General features: G+C 37.3%; 1 protein-coding gene across 1 annotated transcript in view; it reads right to left on the reverse strand.

The window, feature by feature from the left end:
• Window positions 1-6,913, reverse strand: part of LOC127409601 (protein dispatched homolog 1-like) — an 85,707-nt gene extending 78,794 nt beyond the window's left edge. The window contains exon 1 of the mRNA XM_051644270.1: window positions 6,804-6,913. The gene's annotated coding sequence lies outside the window, so the exon portion shown is untranslated. The remainder of the gene's footprint in view (window positions 1-6,803) is intronic.
• Between the last annotated feature and the right edge of the window lie 12,849 nt (window positions 6,914-19,762).

Consider the following 19,762-nt stretch of genomic DNA (forward strand, 5'->3'; position numbering starts at 1 on the left):
GCAGTCAAGTAATTTTCATGATTTTTATGACTCGTTTCAGAACACAACAATGCACAAAACCGAGCTTGCGTACCTTGAAGCGTTCAAGTTCATGTCATTTTGTAAAAATGTAAAAATGTCACGTAATTTTGAAAGATCAGACTGCATCAAAATGTACAGGTTGTGCGACACGCCCTTATCCTTAAAAACCTTGAAAACGAACAAAACTTCGTCATGTAAAAGATAAATGGTTTGTTTTTAAAACTGAAATGTTTACAACACTCCCACCATCTACTACAGCGCTCAACAGTCTGTTTCCGGAAGTAAAAATCCCATTCATTTTCTCCATAGGCGAACTGTCTTTTAACTATAACTTATAAACATTTAAAGACAGACCAATCGTGAGCTCTGAGGTTGTTTATCGATGGTATATGCTTCCATTGAAGCCATCGGTTCATGTTATTTTAAGCTTATACGTTTTTTATTTTTAAAACGTGTTTAATAGCTGAATTCCTGGTGAAGAACTACACTACCCATAATCCTCAAGGGAAATCCACCAATCAGAGAATTGTGGTGAACAAAGTGCGCAAAAAGAGCTCTGCAGCGACCGCCCACTTCCATGATGCAATCTAGTCGTTCCCTACACTCTCAAACTACTTATTTATCTGTAAATATCTGAATATTTTGCAATAGAATTAAAATATATTGTTTTATATATATAATCAACAACTTTAAATCAATAGTTTTGTATTTTTCCATCGTTTTTATATCAATTACGTCATTCGCAATGCTTCCTGGGATTGTAGTTCATTTCCTCATTAAAGACGTAAAGTACACAGTCTTGTATCTTTGTCTTTTTGTCTGATTTTCAAATACTTTTTTGCTTGAAATCAAAATTTGTAATGTTGTGTTTCACCTTGGAGCTGGTTGGTTTGGTTTCTGACTTACAACTCTTTTATGACGGATTTTCCAAAGGAAAACATTTACGGGAAAAGTACTTTCGGAACCCAGACAGCTAACAAATTATTGTCATATTTATCTGGCATAGGATAAAGTACATTAATATAAAATGACACACTTCAGCTCTAAGGACATTTTTGTTTAATGAGAACCACTGGTATATTTAAAGCATGTTTCATTGTCTTGAAAAATACTTTCATAGGAAACATAGTTTTGAATTATGCAAAACTCCAGCTAAAGGCAAACCAAGGTATCTTGGCATGGAAGTTTCACTTCCAAGATGGAAATCATGTTGTCTTTTCTTCATAAGCATGCATAAGCTTCTAGAGAGATGCCCAGCAAATGTCCTGCCAACTTCCTGTTTGCATCAAAAACAAACCATCAACCTTTGCTCCTGAAGAAAAGTCAATATCTTTGGACTCATTTCTGACCCATATTGCTATTACAGCTTCTTATCGTGAAGGACAACATCTGTTTTCCTTATTGATTTTTATCCCTTTTGGAACGTCCCCTTTGGAGGGACACATACTGTGCGAGCGGAAAGAGGAATCCAGGCAGTCATCACCAGATTCTCTGCTTTGGCCAACAGAACAAGACACAAGCGACAAAAGGTTTGAATCTGGAGATTAGATTTCAAGGTCTTTGTATTTGTTGTCAGTGTGCACCGACATTGGAGGTAAAAAAACAATTAATGCAAAACCACAACTGCTGACATAATCGGCCCATGTGACAATATTTGACACACTGTCTTGTGGGCACTAACTTGGTGTAACTGGCGGTGATGGGCATGTTAGTAAACTGGCACCCTCTTGTGGATGAGTAAGCATTATGAGTAAATTACACAAAAACACGCCTACCTCACTTTTCAAATAAAATCATAGGTATTAAATTATATTTAGTTTAGTTTATTTTCATGACAATAAAGCATATCTTCTCCCCAAATTTCTTATTTGTCATTAAAATAATGTCGCTAAACAGTGCACAAATAGGCACATTTCTTTAGGAAAAAAATATATTTTTAAATTCCTAGGGTGAAATATGACATATTCACATATTAGGTCTACATGTTATATATAAAAATGCAAAAGTAATTTACAGGGTTCCTACACCTTTTTAACCAATGAACTTACATGACTTTTTCAGTCATTCGTGATTATAAGGATTTTAAAAATAGTTTTATAGAAATTGCTGGGTCAGATTTCCATGTATAAGTCAGATATCAACCTTTAGCATTAATAGATTTGAAGAATTCTGCTTATTAGTGTACAACTGAGACAAAAATAAGACCAAGAAAAACAAAACATACTGAGGCAAATAAATATTTTAGAGCAAAAAACATATAATCAATAACAAACTTCTAAAACATTTTCATTTCCATGATTTTCCATGCCTGGAAAACACAATTTTAAAATGGTCTGATACATTTTTAGGTTTTCTATGCAAACACTAATTTAAGATCAAGAGAAATTGAATTTCTGAATTTTTTCTATTTTTCTGCACTTACATAAGCATTGTTTGGGGGAAAACATCCATATGAAAACTTCAATAAAATTCCACTTTTCCACTTTCATTTTTCATTTCAAGCAAACACGGCAGACCAGGACAAAACCTATAATTGCATATACATAGAAACATATATGTGGGTTAAAGATGTGACGCTTATTTTTTTTTTTTTGCAGATCTATTAAAATAATTAAAAATACACTGAAAATGCAACTCACACAAAACAATAACCTGAATACACCTATTCTATGATACAAATATTTTCAATTTCTGAGTTTAAAGTCATTTTGATATTTTTTCTGGGGCTAGGTTAGGGGAAAAAAATGTAGTAAAAAATGTCATGTGGTGTAACTGTCTGGAGAAAGTCCAAGATTTGAAAACAAAAAATGTCCACCAAATCAATGTCAGCTAGTGTAACCAACATGTAGATAGCAATTTTGTTGTTGTGTGACCGTGTGTGAAGATTTGAAAACAAAACATTATTTTGTCATATCGTATAATATCAATATTATAAAAAAGGCACATTTTGTTCAGGTCATGTGGTGTAACCATAAGAAAACTTCTTGATATTTGTAAAAATAAAATATATACAGTTGTGCTCAAAAGTTCGCATACCCTTGGAGAATTGGTAATATATGTACCATTTTTTAAAGAAAACATGAGTGAGCAGGCAAAACACATTTCTTTTATTTCTTATGGGATTCATATTCAACTGTAGGTTATAACAGAATAGCACAATCATAAAACAAAACATGGCATCAAAGAAAAAAATGAAATGACCCCTGTTCAAAATACCCTTAGTTCTTAATACTGTGTATTGCCCCCTTTAGCATCAATGACAGCGTGCAGTCTTTTGTAATAGTTGTCTATTTGAGGCCCCAAATTCTTGCATGTGGTATAGCTGCCCATTCGTCTTGGCAGAATGCCTCCAGGTCATGCAAAGTCTTTGGTCGTCTTGCATGAACCGCACGTTTGAGATCTCCCCAGAGTGGCTCGATGATATTAAGGTCAGGAGACTGTGATGGCCACTCCAGAACCTTCACCTTTTTCTGCTGTAACCACTGGAGGGTCAACTTGGCCTTGTGCTTAGGGTCATTGTCGTGCTGGAAAGTCCAAGAGCGTCCCATGCGCAGCTTTCGTGCAGAAGAATGCAAATTGTCTGCCAGTATTTTCTGATAACATGCTGCATTCATCTTGCCATCAATTTTCACAAGATTCCCCGTGCCTTTAGAGCTCACACACCTCCAAAACATCAGTGAGCCACCACCATGCTTCACAGTGGGGATGGTATTCTTTTCACTATAGGCCTTGTTGACCCCTCTCCAAAAATAGCGCTTATGGTTGTGACCATAAAGCTCTATTTTGGTCTCGTCACTCCAAATGACAGTGTGCCAGAAGCTGTGAAGCGTGTCAAGGTGTTGTCGGGCATATTGTAACCGGGCTTTTTTGTGGCATTGGTGCAGTAAAGGCTTCTTTCTGGCAACTCGACCATGCAACTCATTTTTGTTCAAGTATCGTCGTATTGTGCTCCTTGAAACAACCACACCATCTTTTTCCAGAGCAGCCTGTATTTCTCCTGAGGTTACCTGTGGGTTTTTCTTTGTATCCCGAACAATTCTTCTGGCAGTTGTGGCTGAAATCTTTCGTGGTCTACCTGACCTTGGCTTTTTTCACTTCTTAATAAGTGATTGAACAGTACTGACTGGCATTTTCAAGGCTTTGGATATCTTTTTATATCCTTTTCCATCTTTATAAAGTTGCATTACCTTGTTACGCAGGTCTTTTGACAGTTCTTTTCTGCTCCCCATGGCTCAGTATCTAGCCTGCTCAGTGCATCCACGTGAGAGCTAACAAACTCATTGACTATTTATACACAGACACTAATTGCAATTTAAAAAGCCACAGGTGTGGGAAATTAACCTTTAATTGCCATTTAAACCTGTGTGTGTCACCTTGTGTGTCTGTAACAAGGCCAAACATTCAAGGGTGTGTAAACTTTTGATCAGGGCCATTTGGGTGATTTCTGTTATCATTATGATTTAAAAAGGAGCCAAACAACTATGTGATAATAAATGGCTTCATATGATCACTATCCTTAAATAAAAGACAGTTTTTTTGCATGATCAGTCATATTTTCAAAATCAATTTCACAATTTCTGCCAGGGTATGCAAACTTTTGAGCACAACTGTATGAAGTGGGCAAAGAAACACAGACATTGGACAACAGATCATTGGAAAAGAGTGTTATGGATCTTAACCCCATTGAGCTTTTGTGGGATCAGCTAGACTGTAAGGTGTGTGAGAAGTGCCCGATAAGACAGACACATCTATGGCAAGTGCTACAGGAAGTGTGGGGTGAAATGTCACCTGAGTATCTGGACAAACTGACAGCTAGAATAACAAGGATCTGCAAAGCTGTCATTGCTGCACGTGGAGGATTTATTGATGAGAACTCTTTGAAGTAGTTTAAGTGAAATTGTAATAGTAATTTTTCACGTTATTAATGTCCTGACTATACATTGTGATAAGCTGAATGCCACTTTGGTGAATAAAAGCACCAATTTCTTTCCATAAGAGCAAAATCTGTACATTATTCCAAACTTTTGGCCACCAGTGTGTGTCATCTTGTCACTTTGTAATATTACAATATACAAATGTCAATATTTTTATTATAAAAAGGCACATTTTGTTCAGGTCATTTGGTGTAACCATGAGAAAACTTCTTGACATTCTTGACTTAAAAATTCATGATATTTGTCAAAAACATTTTTCACCTTGAAATATATGTTTAAAAACTTTTTTGAAATTAATGTTTAAGCTGTGTACACTCTCATGTATTCAAGGTGCAAGGACACTATTTTAAACCTTTTACTTGATGGTTACACCACATGACATTTCTAAAGTAATTCAATCCATTTTTTTAAATGTGTGAAACCAACATGGACACAAAGATTACATTTCTAGGAATTTGACACGTGCGTTTTAGATTTCTCATTTTTATCATCTGGGACAATCTTATTTGTCAACAACACACTTCCATGTTTCTTACTGGAAACTGAAAACTTTAAATGTCTACACTCAGTAGTTTTCAATCTCTTTTTCCCATGTCCTGGAATCACCGATAAATGATTGAAACAGACAATGGGATGAAAAATGAGTCATCCAGGTGCTCAGATCCAGCAGGCATGGATGAATCAAACTAGAGCAAGTCCTGAAGTTATTCCCAGACACGATATATCTCCCTGAGTGGACGACTCCACATCAAGGGCATTTCGGGGGAACATTTACAATTCGGGTCAACAACTTGTCAAACAGCAATATGTCAGAATGCAACGAAATGAGAATGGAGACATCCAAGGACACACGAGAGCAAAAGATAAATATATAAATACGTTTTTGCATTGCATCATTTGAAGAAAACATGTAACAGGCCATCATAAAAATGTACGTTTACCTGAAATGAGCCATTTTAAATCGAAATTCCACCACAAATACATTGTAGGAGCTATAAAAAAGGTGCATATAAATTTAAAACAGGAATAAAGAACATACGTATGCACAAAGTATATGTGCAGGTATATCAGTATATATATATATATATATATGGGTTTGGGTTTACTATGCACAGCATGCAGATTTTCTGTATGCATTTGTTGTTTGGAATAGCATACTACTCATACTATTTTTGTAGGATGGAATATGTACACTGTGCACAGATTCTGTATGCATGGGTTATTTTCGGTATAGCAGACTTCCATACAGCTTATACTATTTTAGCAGTATAGTATATGTTTACTATGCATTGCAATGTCATGAATGTTACAATACCATATCACTTGTACTATATTAACAGTATGCAATGTATATACTATGCTATTCAGTATTTGACAGTGTAAACCCTTTCTGCCATAGCTTCTTGAACTCCTAGCTACAGAAATGTAATGTTAAAGAATGGCCGGGTGTGGGGTGTTGGTGAAATGCAACAGTTTCCTTTTGGTGGGAAGAGTAAACAGACCCTGATGACTGTGCAGACACATGCTGTTCTTCTGCATAACAATACTGAGCACTACATCCCTCCTCAACAATACAACTCAACACATGCCTCTGAAACACGCCGATACACAACAGCGCGCGCTTAAACTACACAAATCTCAGAACACAAACTCCACTAAATAGCTGCCGACTAAATAGCAAAGTTGTGTACCAACATTTTTTCGTCCCACTAGAAACTAGAGCAGCATACGAGCAGAGAATCAGCGTTCATGCGAGGTGCACTGATTTACAGACGCATACGTCATTATGGACAATATGTCATGGATTAAAAGAAGGAAATGACCAGCGGTGCGCCAGGTGTTTCTTACCTCAATGTGAGCGCGAGCGCGTCCCAGGAGCGATTGTGTCGTCTGTATTTTGCGTCCGAGCTCTCGGCGAGTGTGTGATGGGGTAGGCTGGAGTTGGTTTTGGTAGGTGGGAAGGAACTACAGGAAGTGAGGGGCGGATCCCGAGAACATTCACGCCAGACCTGCGCAGATCCGACAGACACGACCAACACACTGGCTGTTTTCAAAATAGCATACTACCATACTACTCCAGCAAATTTTATGTACGCTTTGATTATGTACGTAATAGCATGCTACCATACGCTGCTCACATTATTTTAGTAGTATGCAAAGATTAGTAGTATGCATGAGCTATGTTCAGAATTGCATACTACTATAATTATCATACTATTTTAGTGCATTGTTCAGAATAGCATAATACCATACTACTCGTACTATTTTAGCAGTATGGAATAGGTTTACTCTGCACAGTATTCAAATTGTCTGTCTGCATGGGGTATGTTTGGAATAGCATACTACCATACTGCTTGCACTATTTTTGTAGTATGGAATATGTATACTATCACTGTGTGCAAAGTTTTTCTATGTGTGGGCTACATTCAGAATAGCATACTACCATACTACTCCTGCTACTTTAGTATGTAATTTGTACACTACAGTATGCTAATTTTATGTATGCATTGATTATGTTCGAAAAAGCATGCTACCACACACTGCTCGAATTATTTTAGAAGTATGCAAAGATTAGTAGTATGCATGAGCTATGTTCGGAATAGCATACTACTATAATTCTCATACTATTTTAGTGCATAGTTCAGAATAGCATACTACCATACTACTCCTGCTACTGTAGTATGTAATTTGTATACTACAGTATGCAAATTCTATGTATGCATTAATTATGTTCGAAATGGCATGCTACCACAAATTACTTGCATTATTTTATTAGTATGCAAAGATTAGTAGTATGCATGAGCTTTGTTCAGAACAGCATACTACCATAATTCTCATACTTTAGTGCATTGTTCAGAATAGCATACTACCATACTACTCGTACTATTTTAGCAGTATGGAATAGGTTTACTCTGCACAGTATTGAAATTGTCTGTCTGCATGGGGTATGTTTGGAATAGCATACTACCATAATTCTCATACTATTTTAGTGCATTGTTCAGAATAGCATTCTACCATACTACTCCTGCTACTTTAGTATGTAATTTGTATACTACAGTATGCAGATTTTATATATGCATTGATTATGTTTGAAATAGCATGCTACCGTACACTGCTCACATTATTTTGTATTATGCAAAGATTAGTAGTAAGCATGAGCTATGTTCAGAATAGCATACTACAATAATTTTCATATTATTTAAGTGCATTGTTCAGAATAGCATACTACCATACTACTCGTACTATTTTAGCAGTATGGAATAGGTTTACTCTGCACAGCATTCAAATTGTCTGTCTGCATGGGGTATGTTTGGAATAGTATACTACCATACTGCTTGCACTATTTTTGTAGTATGGAATATATATACTCCACATTGTGTGCAAAGTTCTTCTATGTGTGGGCTACATTCAGAATAGCATACTACCATACTACTCCTGCTATTTTAGTATGTAATTTGTATACTACAGTATGCAGATTTTATGTGTGCATTGATTATGTTTGAAATAGCATGCTACCGTACACTGCTCGCATTATTTTGTAGTATGCAAAGATTAGTAGTAAGCATGAGCTATGTTCAGAATAGCATACTACAATAATTCTCATACTATTTTAGTGCATTGTTCAGAATAGCATACTACCATACTACTCGTACTATTTTAGCAGTATGAAATAGGTTCACTCTGCACAGTATTCAAATTGTCTGTTTGCATGGGGTATGTTTGGAATAGCATACTACCATACTGCTTGCACTATTTATGTCAAATCAAATCAAATCAAATCACTTTATTGTCACACAACCATATACACAAGCGCAATGGTGTGTGAAATTCTTGGGTGCAGTTCCGATCAACATAGCAGTCGTGACAGTGATGAGACATATACCAATTTACAATAACATCAAATTAACACAACACAATTTAAACATCTGATATACACATAATTACACTCAACAATATACAAATAATAACATACACTGTACAGTATACAATATGCACTATATAGATACACATTATTCAATAAAAATAAAAAATAAAAATATATAAAAAAGTATATATATATATAGAATGTACAGTATTGTACTGTATTGACATTCAGGCTGTCGGTTGATAGTCAGTTGTTAAGAGAGAACATAATATAATAATAATAATATAATTTATGACAGTCCGGTGTGAGATATAAGAGTAAGAGTAATAAAGTGCAGTGCTGATGTATTTTGATCGTGGGAGATCAAGAGTTCAGAAGTCTGATTGCTTGGGGGAAGAAGCTGTCATGGAGTCGGCTGGTGCGGGTCCTGATGCTGCGATACCGTCTACCTGATGGTTGCAGTGAGAACAGCCCATGGCTCGGGTGGCTGGAGTCTCTGATGATCCTCCGAGCTTTTTTCACACACCACCTTGTATATATTTCCTGGAGGGAGGGAAGCTCACCTCCGATGATGTGTCTGGCAGTTCGCACCACCCTTTGCAGGGCTTTGCGGTTGTGGGCGGTGCTATTGCCGTACCAGGCGGAGATACAGCCAGTCAGGATGCTCTCTACAGTGCTGGTGTAGAACCGTGTGAGGATGTGGCAGTTCATTCCAAACTTCCTCAGCCACTCAGGAAGAAGAGGCGCTGATGAGCCTTCTTCACAACGACTTCAGTGTGGATGGACCATGTGAGTTCCTCAGTGATGTGGACATCCAGGAACTTGAAGCTGCTGACTCTCTCCACTGGTGCTCCATTGATGGTGATTGGACTGTGTTCTCTGTCTTTTCTTCTGAAGTCCACCACAAGCTCCTTTGTCTTACTGACGTTGAGGGAGAGGTTGTGCTCCTGACACCAGTGTGTCAGAGTGTGCACCTCCTCTCTGTAGGCTGTTTCATCATTGTCAGTGATCAGACCTACCACCGTCGTGTCATCAGCAAACTTAATGATGGCATTGGAGCTGTGTGTTGCCACACAGTCATGTGTGTACAGGGAATACAGTAGTGGGCTGAGAACACAGCCCTGTGGGGCTCCAGTGTTGAGGGTCAGTGATGAGGAGATGTTGCTGCCTATTCTAACCACCTGGCGTCTGCTTGACAGGAAGTCCAGGATCCAGCTGCACAGCGAGCTGTTTAAGCCCAGAGCCCGGAGTTTCTCATCTAGCTTGCAGGGCACTATGGTGTTGAATGCTGAGCTGTAGTCTACAAACAACATTCTCACATAAGTGTTCTTTTCTTAATGTAGTATGGAATATGTATACTCAATACAGTATGCAAAGTTTCTGTATGCTTTATTTTATACTACTCATCCTATTTTTGCACGCTCTTAAGAAAAATGGTTCTAAATAGTACCAAATAAGGGTTCTTCGGCTTGTAACAATAGCAGAACCCTTTTTGGTGCTAAATTTAACACTTTTTTTAAAGGTTCCATAAAGAACCTTCCATTGAAAGTGCTATTTAGAACCTCAAAAGTGCTATAAAGTACCTTTTTTTTCCTACCCTTTTATATATCTGCTTCTATAAAATATTATAGCCTAATTGTGGTTTTCCATTAAATATAAACAAACAAACAAACATGTGTTTCAATTAAGAACTTTTATTTTCTATTTAAATGAAAAATTGAAGAACAAATAACAATGCTTTTACAGCAATCATTAGTTGAATACATTAATAAATTGTGATTAAATAATTCAAAATGCATAAATAACTCACATTAATAAAGACATCAACAAATACATAATGTGAAAGAGTCAATAAATGCATATGCAAATGACATAGCAGACCCTTACATTGCTCCACACATTAAGGCTGGGATAGAAACTTGTACATTCTTTTATCTTTCATATAGAGAGTATTTTTCTTCCATACTGATAACCAATCCTTCAAGGAAGAACAACGTCACATGGAAACACAAAACAGATGTAATGAAGGCTAAACTAAACTGAAGGCTTCACGAAGATATCTGCACAATCCTCTATGATATCTTCACCATCCATCACTGTGTATTTTGGTGTATTTGAGTGTTTCAGTATATGGATAAAAGTCCTAAAACTCACATAATCTGATAGCTTTTAGGCAGGCATAAGCTGATACATGGGACTGATACATGAAATCACGTTAAAAATCATCTGCGGTTACACATGTAACCTCAGTTCCCTGAGATGAAGGGAACGAGACATTCGTCCACTGTAAGTGTATATCAACGGCAAAGCAGAAAGGGTTCCAAGATGAAGATGAAGTTCACAGTCTTAAAGGAAGAAAATTCTGAAGAAATGGTGACTGCGCACCTGAAGGGGCGGGGCTTAGACATCATTGCCAATCAGAGGATTGGCATGATTGTATAAGGGTTTCAGCAAGGTTGTGTAGAAGGACACTCCCCATAGTGCTTACAGCATTGTTGAGTGAACTGAATCGAAAGCGAACCAAAATGACTCCCTTTTTCAGAACATTATGTCAGTATTTTAAAGAAAATGATTTGCACGTTCTGGTAGAGAACTTGCTCAACATTTAGCAAAAACGTACCCATGCGCTGTGCTGCCTTTATCAAGCAGCGACAAAACTGTCTGTTGTCTGATAACAGGTGTAGTTTCATTCATTCTGTGATTATTATTTATAGGTTATAAGCACTAAAGTTGGTCCATCAGTCTCATGTCCTGCAGAGAGAGAAAAGCAGATATCATACAGATATAAATGAAGTTTACCTGTGGTGACACAGTCTGTGTAGCTGTTGGTTGAGCGGCCAGGACTCGCCAGATCGTGAAAGAGAAACAAGCATTCTGGCCTGGTAAAACAAGCCCAAAATAAGCGACTTGCCACACCAAAACAAGCCAAAATAAGCAACCCCCATTTTCAATTTTCAAATGTTTTTTTTTTTTTTGCTTGTGTGTGTGCTTATGGAGGGTCTTATGGTCCTAATCAATGATCTGATCATAGCCAGTTTATTGCAGTATATTTTATTAAACCTTGTGTTTTACACACAGAGCGCATGCAAATGTTCTTCTGGAGTTAACAAGTCCAACAAAAGGGAGCTCATTGCGCTTTCCAGGGTTCACACTGTCATGGAAAACCTAATAATATCAGGGAATATTATAAATATTAATATGAAATCATATAGTTGGTGCCTTAATGTATCCCTTCTGCAAAATCCTGATTTCCAACAAATGTTAAAGACTGAAATCAGTGTTTATATGGAGACCAACTGGTCCTCCGTATCCTCTGTGGGCGTGGCTTGGGAGGCACTTAAGGCGGTTCTTAGGGGTCGGATCATACAGTATGCCTCATTCATCAAAAATCCAAAGCACAAGAACTTGTGGAGTTGGAAAGAAATATTAAAAGTGCAGAGGCAGAGCTGAAGCGCTGTATGCCAGCTGATGGCCTCAGAGAATTGACCCGATTGAAATATAGATATAATACTATTTTGTCATGGAAAGTGGAGTTTTGGTTATTCAGGGCAAGACAGTCATACTTTGAGTTGGGTGACAAAGCAGGGAAGCTTTTGGCTAGATATATAAAGCAGAGAGAATCTTTTTCTACCATTCCCTCAGTGAAATCTGCTGGTGGAGAAATGTTTACCTCAGTCATTGATATTAATAATGCTTTTAAAGAGTTCTACCTTGATCTCTATAGTTCCACATCTTCGTCTACTGATGAAGATATTAGAAACTTTGTGGAACCATTAGATCTCCCTAAACTGACGATTGAGCAAAAAAACTCTCTTGATTCTGAGATAACCTTGGAGGAGTTTGACGAGGTAATTAAGTCCCTACCTACTAGCAAGGCTCCCGGGCCAGATGGTTTTGCCGCAGAATTTTTTAGATCCTATGCTACAGAACTGGCTCAACTTTTGTTAGAAGTTTATACTGAATCATTAAAGAATGGAAAGCTTCCTCCAACCATGACACAAGCCCGGATCAGTCTGATTCTTAAAAAGGACAAAGATCCAAGCGAGTGTAAAAGTTACCGCCCAATTTCCCTGATCCAACTAGATGTAAAAATATTGTCAAAAATTTTGGCTAATTGATTAAGTAAGGTTATGACATCTCTTATACATATAGATCAGGTGGGTTTTATTCAGGGCCATAGCTCTTCTGATAACATCAGGTGTCTCATCAATATCACGTGGTCAGTAGCGAATGATCAGTCTCCGATCGCTGCCATCTCACTTGACGCCGAAAAGGCATTTGATATGGTAGAATGGGATTATCTTTTTAAGATTTTGGAAATGTATGGGTTCAGGAGTACATTTATTGGTTGGATTAAGTTACTTGATAGACACCCTGTAGCAGCGGTACAAACAAATGAATTAATCTCAGATTATTTTACTTTGAACAGGGACACTCGGCAGGGTTGCCCTCTTTCCCCATTATTGTTCTGTCTTGCCCTTGAAACATTAGCAGCTGCGATAAGAAAGGAGGACGATTTTCCAGGGGTGGTTGTGGGAGGTGTGGCGCATAAACTTCTGCTTTACGCAGATTATATTTTATTATTCGTCTCCGACCCCACTAGATCTATGCCTGCCCTCCACAGAATTATTATTCCTTTTCCAAGTTCTCAGGATACAAAGTCAATTAGTCTAAATCCGAAGCTTTGGCTCTGACAGCGTACTGCCCAGTAACGGCTTTCCAGCCGGGCGCCTTCCAGTGGCCCAAACAGGGCATTAGGTATTTGGGGATTTTATTCCCAGCAAATTTGTCTGATTTAGTCAGAGTTAATTTTGACCCTTTAATAAAAAGATTTTCGAGCGATGTCAGCAGGTGGGCTTCATTACATTTATCGATGACTGGGAAGGTTAATGTTATTAAAATGAATTGTATTCCAAAATGTAACTACCTGCTACAGTCTCTCCCTGTAGATGTCCCCCTCTCTTATTTCAAGCAATTTGATAGCATAGCAAAGTCCTTCATTTGGAATGGTAAACATCCCAGATTGCATTTTAATAAGTTACATAGGGCGATAGACAAAGGAGGGCTAGGCCTACCCAAGATTTTGTTTTATTACTATGCGTTCAGTCTTAGACATTTGGCTCATTGGTCACTTCCACCTGAGAGAGCCCCTCCCTGGTTTTGTATTGAACAGGAAGTTCTTGCCCCTATTTCGCCATTACAAAGCATCTCTATCAAACTAATCGGAAAAGTTATGTTACACCCTATTATTCCGCATTTACACTCGGTATGGACTAAAGTGTCCAGACTGTTTAAATTGGACACTTATTTAAATGCATTTGAGCATATGGCAGAACCCAAGACTGTGTATTGGCAAGTCCCCTTTCTGCTGGCCGGAGTGGATTGTGAGGGGGGTTGCTACATTCGGTGACCTATATGAAAGTGGAGTGATGAGATTGTTTGAAAACTTGGTCCAACATTTTGGGATCCCCAGACCTCAGTTTTATAGGTATTTACAACTGCGCCACCTGCTTTGCAATATTTTTGGGAGTAGCACACATCCCCCTATGCTTCGGGAGAGGTGATTGTGGCTTTTGGAAAAGGTCATGAGGCATCAGTGTATTACTCCCTGTTAATTCAGAGTCTGGGGGACAGAGCTTCAACTTCTATCAAGAGATTATGGGAGAAAGATTTCAACTTGGCATTGGAGGAAGGAGTGTGGGCTAAGATTCTTAAAAACGTTAAGTCTGCATCTAGTGATGCAAGGGTGCATCTTATACAATTCAAAATTTTGCATAGATTTTATTGGACCCCCTCTAGACTGTATAGGCTTGGTCTTAAAGACACACCCACCTGCTGGAGATGCCAATCGGAGGATGGAGACATGGCCCATATTTTTTGGTGGTGTGTCGAGATCCAGAAATTCTGGTCGAAGGTTCAGAATTTTGTGTGTGACGTGGTGGGCACTTGGGTTTCATTTTTCCCCAGACTTTGTGTTCTGGGCGATGGGGCAGTCATCGATGTGAGGGATGGCCATATAGAGAACTGGGTTCTGACATGTGTGATGATCGCCAGGCAGGGGTTGGAGGTCAGCTGGTGCACCCCCATATCCGGAGTGGTGCACGGAGGTGGGGAGGGTGGCAGCTTATGAGGAGGTGTCATCTGGAAGACGGGGTGGCTTGGATAAGTTTGTTCGGAAATGCGGCAGGTATTTGGAGTTTTTGGAAGGCTCTCGGGTGGGGTGTGGAGAGAGTAGTGTATTATAGTTTGTATGATTATTATGTGTGTGTATGTATGTATGTATGTCTGTATGTGTGTATATATATGTATATGTATTTATGTTTGTATATGTATGTATGTATATTGACCACAGGGTTGTTGTTTTTTTTTGGGGGGGGGGGTTGTGAGGTTTAAATGTTGATTTGTATATCTATCTATCTATCTATCTATCTATCTATATATATATATATATATATATATATATATATATATATATATATATATGTTTACATTTCATTGTAAAAATAATTAAATAAATAAATAAATATTAATATGAATAAATATTATAAAGTCTATAATGACTATCCCTGCTGAAAACAAAACCCTAAAAAAAAACTAAAACCAGCCTAAGCTGGTCATAGCTGGTTAGTAAGCTGATCTCCCAGCCTGACCAGCTAAAAAATATTCAAATCCCCTCTAAAACCAGCTATGACCAGCATGGGGGACCTGCTAAGACCAGCCTGGCCAGCTAAGACAAGCTAAAAAGTGTTCAAAACCCCTCTAAAACCATCTAAAACAAGGCAACCAGCTTAGGCTGGTTTCAGCTGTTTGTTTGTTTTTACAGTAGGGATATATGAATGCAATCCATGATCTCTTATTTGTCAGTGTTGTTCTTTTGAGTCAGTTATTTTAAATGAGAAAAAGACATGGAAATTCATAGGTCAGAAAGGGTGAGAACCTTGACTTTAGCTGTAATAAAAGAGCTGAAACCGAATAGGATCACAAACTAAAGGCTTGGATGAAAATAAACTGCATGAATAATGTTAATTACAGGTCTGCTTCTCCGCTAAACTCTGATAGAACTTGGAAACAATGGAGAAATTACCATTGACCTCTAATATTTGTATATATCACTGCTGTCATTATTGCCAGGGGTGTAGATTCCAGAGGGGATGGGGGAGTGGTAACCTCCCCAATAATCAAAACAAGCAAGTACCCCCCCCAATTATTATTCATACCATGATCAATGGAAGCCAAATCTACGCCCTTGATTATTATCATGATTGAGGAAATGAACTGGGCTGCTCTGTCCCTCACAGACCCAGTTTAAGATGGAAAGCGTGTATACGTGCATATTCGCGAGACCTTGTGTGGAAATCAGCCATCGCACGGGTCAAATGACTTTTCCACTGGCCGTGTGTTTGACATCACTGATGAAGAGAGCAGATCAAACAGTAGAAGGGGTAATTTGGCAGCTGCTAATAGTGCTATTTAGTGGTGGGTCGAAGTGTACTTTGCTCTTGGAGCCCAAGAATCAGCAAGCCCAAAAACGTGATTGTCCTCTGGAAACAAGCTCAAAAAACCGCAACTTCCGGATGTTTAGGAGGCTATGATTGAGAATGGCCATTTTTATAAGTGACTTCATGAAAAAACAAGCCCAAAGTCGCTTATAATAATCAGACATGGCAACACTGGCTGTGAGTCAACCAGTGATGCGGTGGCTTTGGAATAATTTATTGACCATTATATTCAAAAACCAAATGGGTGGGGATAAAGAACCCCTAATGCTCAACGCAAAGAACCATTTCAGCACAAAAGGGTTCTTCAGGATAATATGGTTCTAAATATAACTATTAAGGTCAGTAAAGAACCTTTGAAGAACCATCTTTTTTTAGAGTGTGTAGTATGGAATTTGGATATTAAGTATGCAACGTTTTTGTATGCATGGGCTATGTTCAAAATAGCATACTACCATCATTCTCATACTATTTTAGCAAATTGTTAAAATTAGCAAACTACTGCTTATACTATTTTAGTGTTATAATACCATATTTTTCATACTATTTGAGCACATTGTTCAGAATAGCATACTAGCATACTACTCATACTATTTTAGCAGTATGGAATTGTTTGCACAGTATGCACATTTTCTGTATGCATCGGCTTTGTTAGAAATAGCATACTTTTCTACTCTAATTTAACATTATGGCATCTGCATACTACGCACAGTATGCAAATTTGCTTTATGCATTAGCTATGTTAGGAATAACAAACACCATTCTGCTCGCACTATTTTTGTAGTATGAAATATGTATACTGTACACAGTGTGCAAAGTTTTTTGTATGCATCAATTATGTTAGCACACCGCCATACTACTCATACTATTTTTGTAGTATGGCATCTGCATACTACGCACAGTATGCAAATTTACTTTATGCAACAGCTAAGTTTGGAATAGCATACAATTTCTGCTCATACTATTTTTGTAGTATGGCATCTGCATACTACGCACAGTGTGCAAATTTGCTTTATGCATCGGCTATGTTTGGAATAGCATACACCATTCTGCTCACACTATTTTTATAATATGAAATATGTATACTGTACACAGTGTGCAAAGTTTTTCATATGCATCAGTTATGTTAGCACACCACCATACTACTCATACAATTTTTGTAGTATGGCATCTGCATATTATGCACAGTATGCAAATTTGCTTTATGCATCGGCAATGTTTAGAATAGCATACACCATTCTGCTCACACTGTTTTTGTAGTATGAAATATGTATACTGTAGACAGTATGTAAAGTTTTTTGGTATGCATCAGTTATGTTAGCACACCAACATACTACTCATACTATTTTTGTAGTATGGCATCTGCATACTACGCACAGTATGCAAATTTGCTTTATGCATCGGCTATGTTTGGAATAGCATACACTATTCTGCTCGCACTATTTTTGTAGTATGAAATATGTATACTGTACACAGTGTGCAAAGTTTTTTGTATGCATCAATTATGTTAGCACACCGCCATACTACTCGTACTATTTTAGCAGTATGGCATCTGCATACTACGCACAGTATGCAAATTTGCTTTATGCATCAGCTATGTTTACACCATTCTGCTCATACTATTTTTGTAGTATGGCATCTACATACTACGCACAGTGTGCAAATTTGCTTTATGCATTGGCTATGTTTAGAATAGCATACACCATTCTGCTCACACTATTTTTGTAGTATGAAATATGTATACTGTACACAGTGTGCAAAGTTTTTTGTATGCATCAATTATGTTAGCACACCGCCATACTACTCGTACTATTTTAGCAGTATGGCATCTGCATACTACGCACAGTATGCAAATTTGCTTTATGCATCAGCTATGTTTACACCATTCTGCTCATACTATTTTTGTAGTATGGCATCTACATACTACGCACAGTGTGCAAATTTGCTTTATGCATTGGCTATGTTTAGAATAGCATACACCATTCTGCTCACACTATTTTTGTAGTATGAAATATGTATACTGTACACAGTGTGCAAAGTTTTTTGTATGCATCAGTTATGTTAGCACACCACCATACTACTCATACAATTTTTGTAGTATGGCATCTACATACTACGCACAGTATGCAAATTTGCTTTATGCATCGGCTATGTTTGGAATAGCATACACCATTCTGCTCACACTATTTTTGTAGTATGAAATATGTATACTGTATACAGTGTGTAAAGTTGTTTGGTATTCATCAGTTATGTTAGCAAACCGCCATACTACTCGTACTATTTTTGTAGTATGGTATATGTTTACTATGCACATTCAATGTTCAGGAATATTATATTATTATTTATTACTTGTACGATTTTAACAGTATGAAATGTAATGTATATACTATACAAGTTTTTTTGTTTTCATTGAATATTTGGATGACATGTTGCAAAATGTACAGTATACACAGCTACTTGATTGGCTCTCTATGAAGAAAGATGCTTTTTGCATTTCAGCATTGTCTAGGTACAACACCTGCCAGCAGGGGCCAACTGCTGAAACTAACCATCCTATCCTTGACCCACTGATTTGGAACAATACGTTTTTATTTTCTTGTTCTCATTTTTTATAAAGACGTGGCACCAGTTGCTTCTGATGTACTACTAGAGTGATGACGTTTTCATATTTGACTGGGAGGAAATTAGTGTTTCCAGTAGTGCTCTGGACTGCGGAAACCAATGTCTAGACAGCAGCCAATGCACGTTATAATGCCAATATATTTAGGTTACATAATATATATAGTCAAATATAATGACAGCAAATATTGCTGAAATTAACGCCACTTATTTCACTAAAAACAAAACTTAAAATATTACTATTTAAACTGTTAATCTGCCAAGTATATACAAATTGAAAAAAAAAGATTATGATCAGTACATATACTGTTTATTTTAATGCTCAAGTGTCTTCTAACCGAAATGCAGAACTGACTTTTAATTGTTTTATTTCTGCTTTTTGACACAATAACTAAATCAGTAGACTACAACAATAAATATTTTAATTCTAACAACAATAACTTTGACCAAGTGGGATGTTTCCAAACAGAGATTTGGAATGATATTTATCAATAGAACGAATAAGAACCAATAACCAATTAAGTACAACAATGTGAATATTAGGGAAAACATATCGGTCAAACAAATTATTGGTCTATGTCTATAAAAAAAGACGACTGTCTGTCAATGTCGATATTCTCAAAACTGATAAATATCGTCGGATTAATTGGTCTGGCCGACATATATCACTAGTTACCAGGTCTTAGTTTTTGATAGTATAGTGGAGAACAGTCATTACTTTCAGAGACAATACATTTTTTTTCACTTGTCTGAATTTATTTCCATTTATCATGTTAAGAAAAAAACTCAAATCGGTTTATTTTCCAGATAACCCTGATTGTGCACTA

Source organism: Myxocyprinus asiaticus, chromosome 19 (genome assembly GCF_019703515.2).
Source record: "Myxocyprinus asiaticus isolate MX2 ecotype Aquarium Trade chromosome 19, UBuf_Myxa_2, whole genome shotgun sequence".
Lineage (NCBI taxonomy): Eukaryota > Metazoa > Chordata > Actinopteri > Cypriniformes > Catostomidae > Myxocyprinus > Myxocyprinus asiaticus.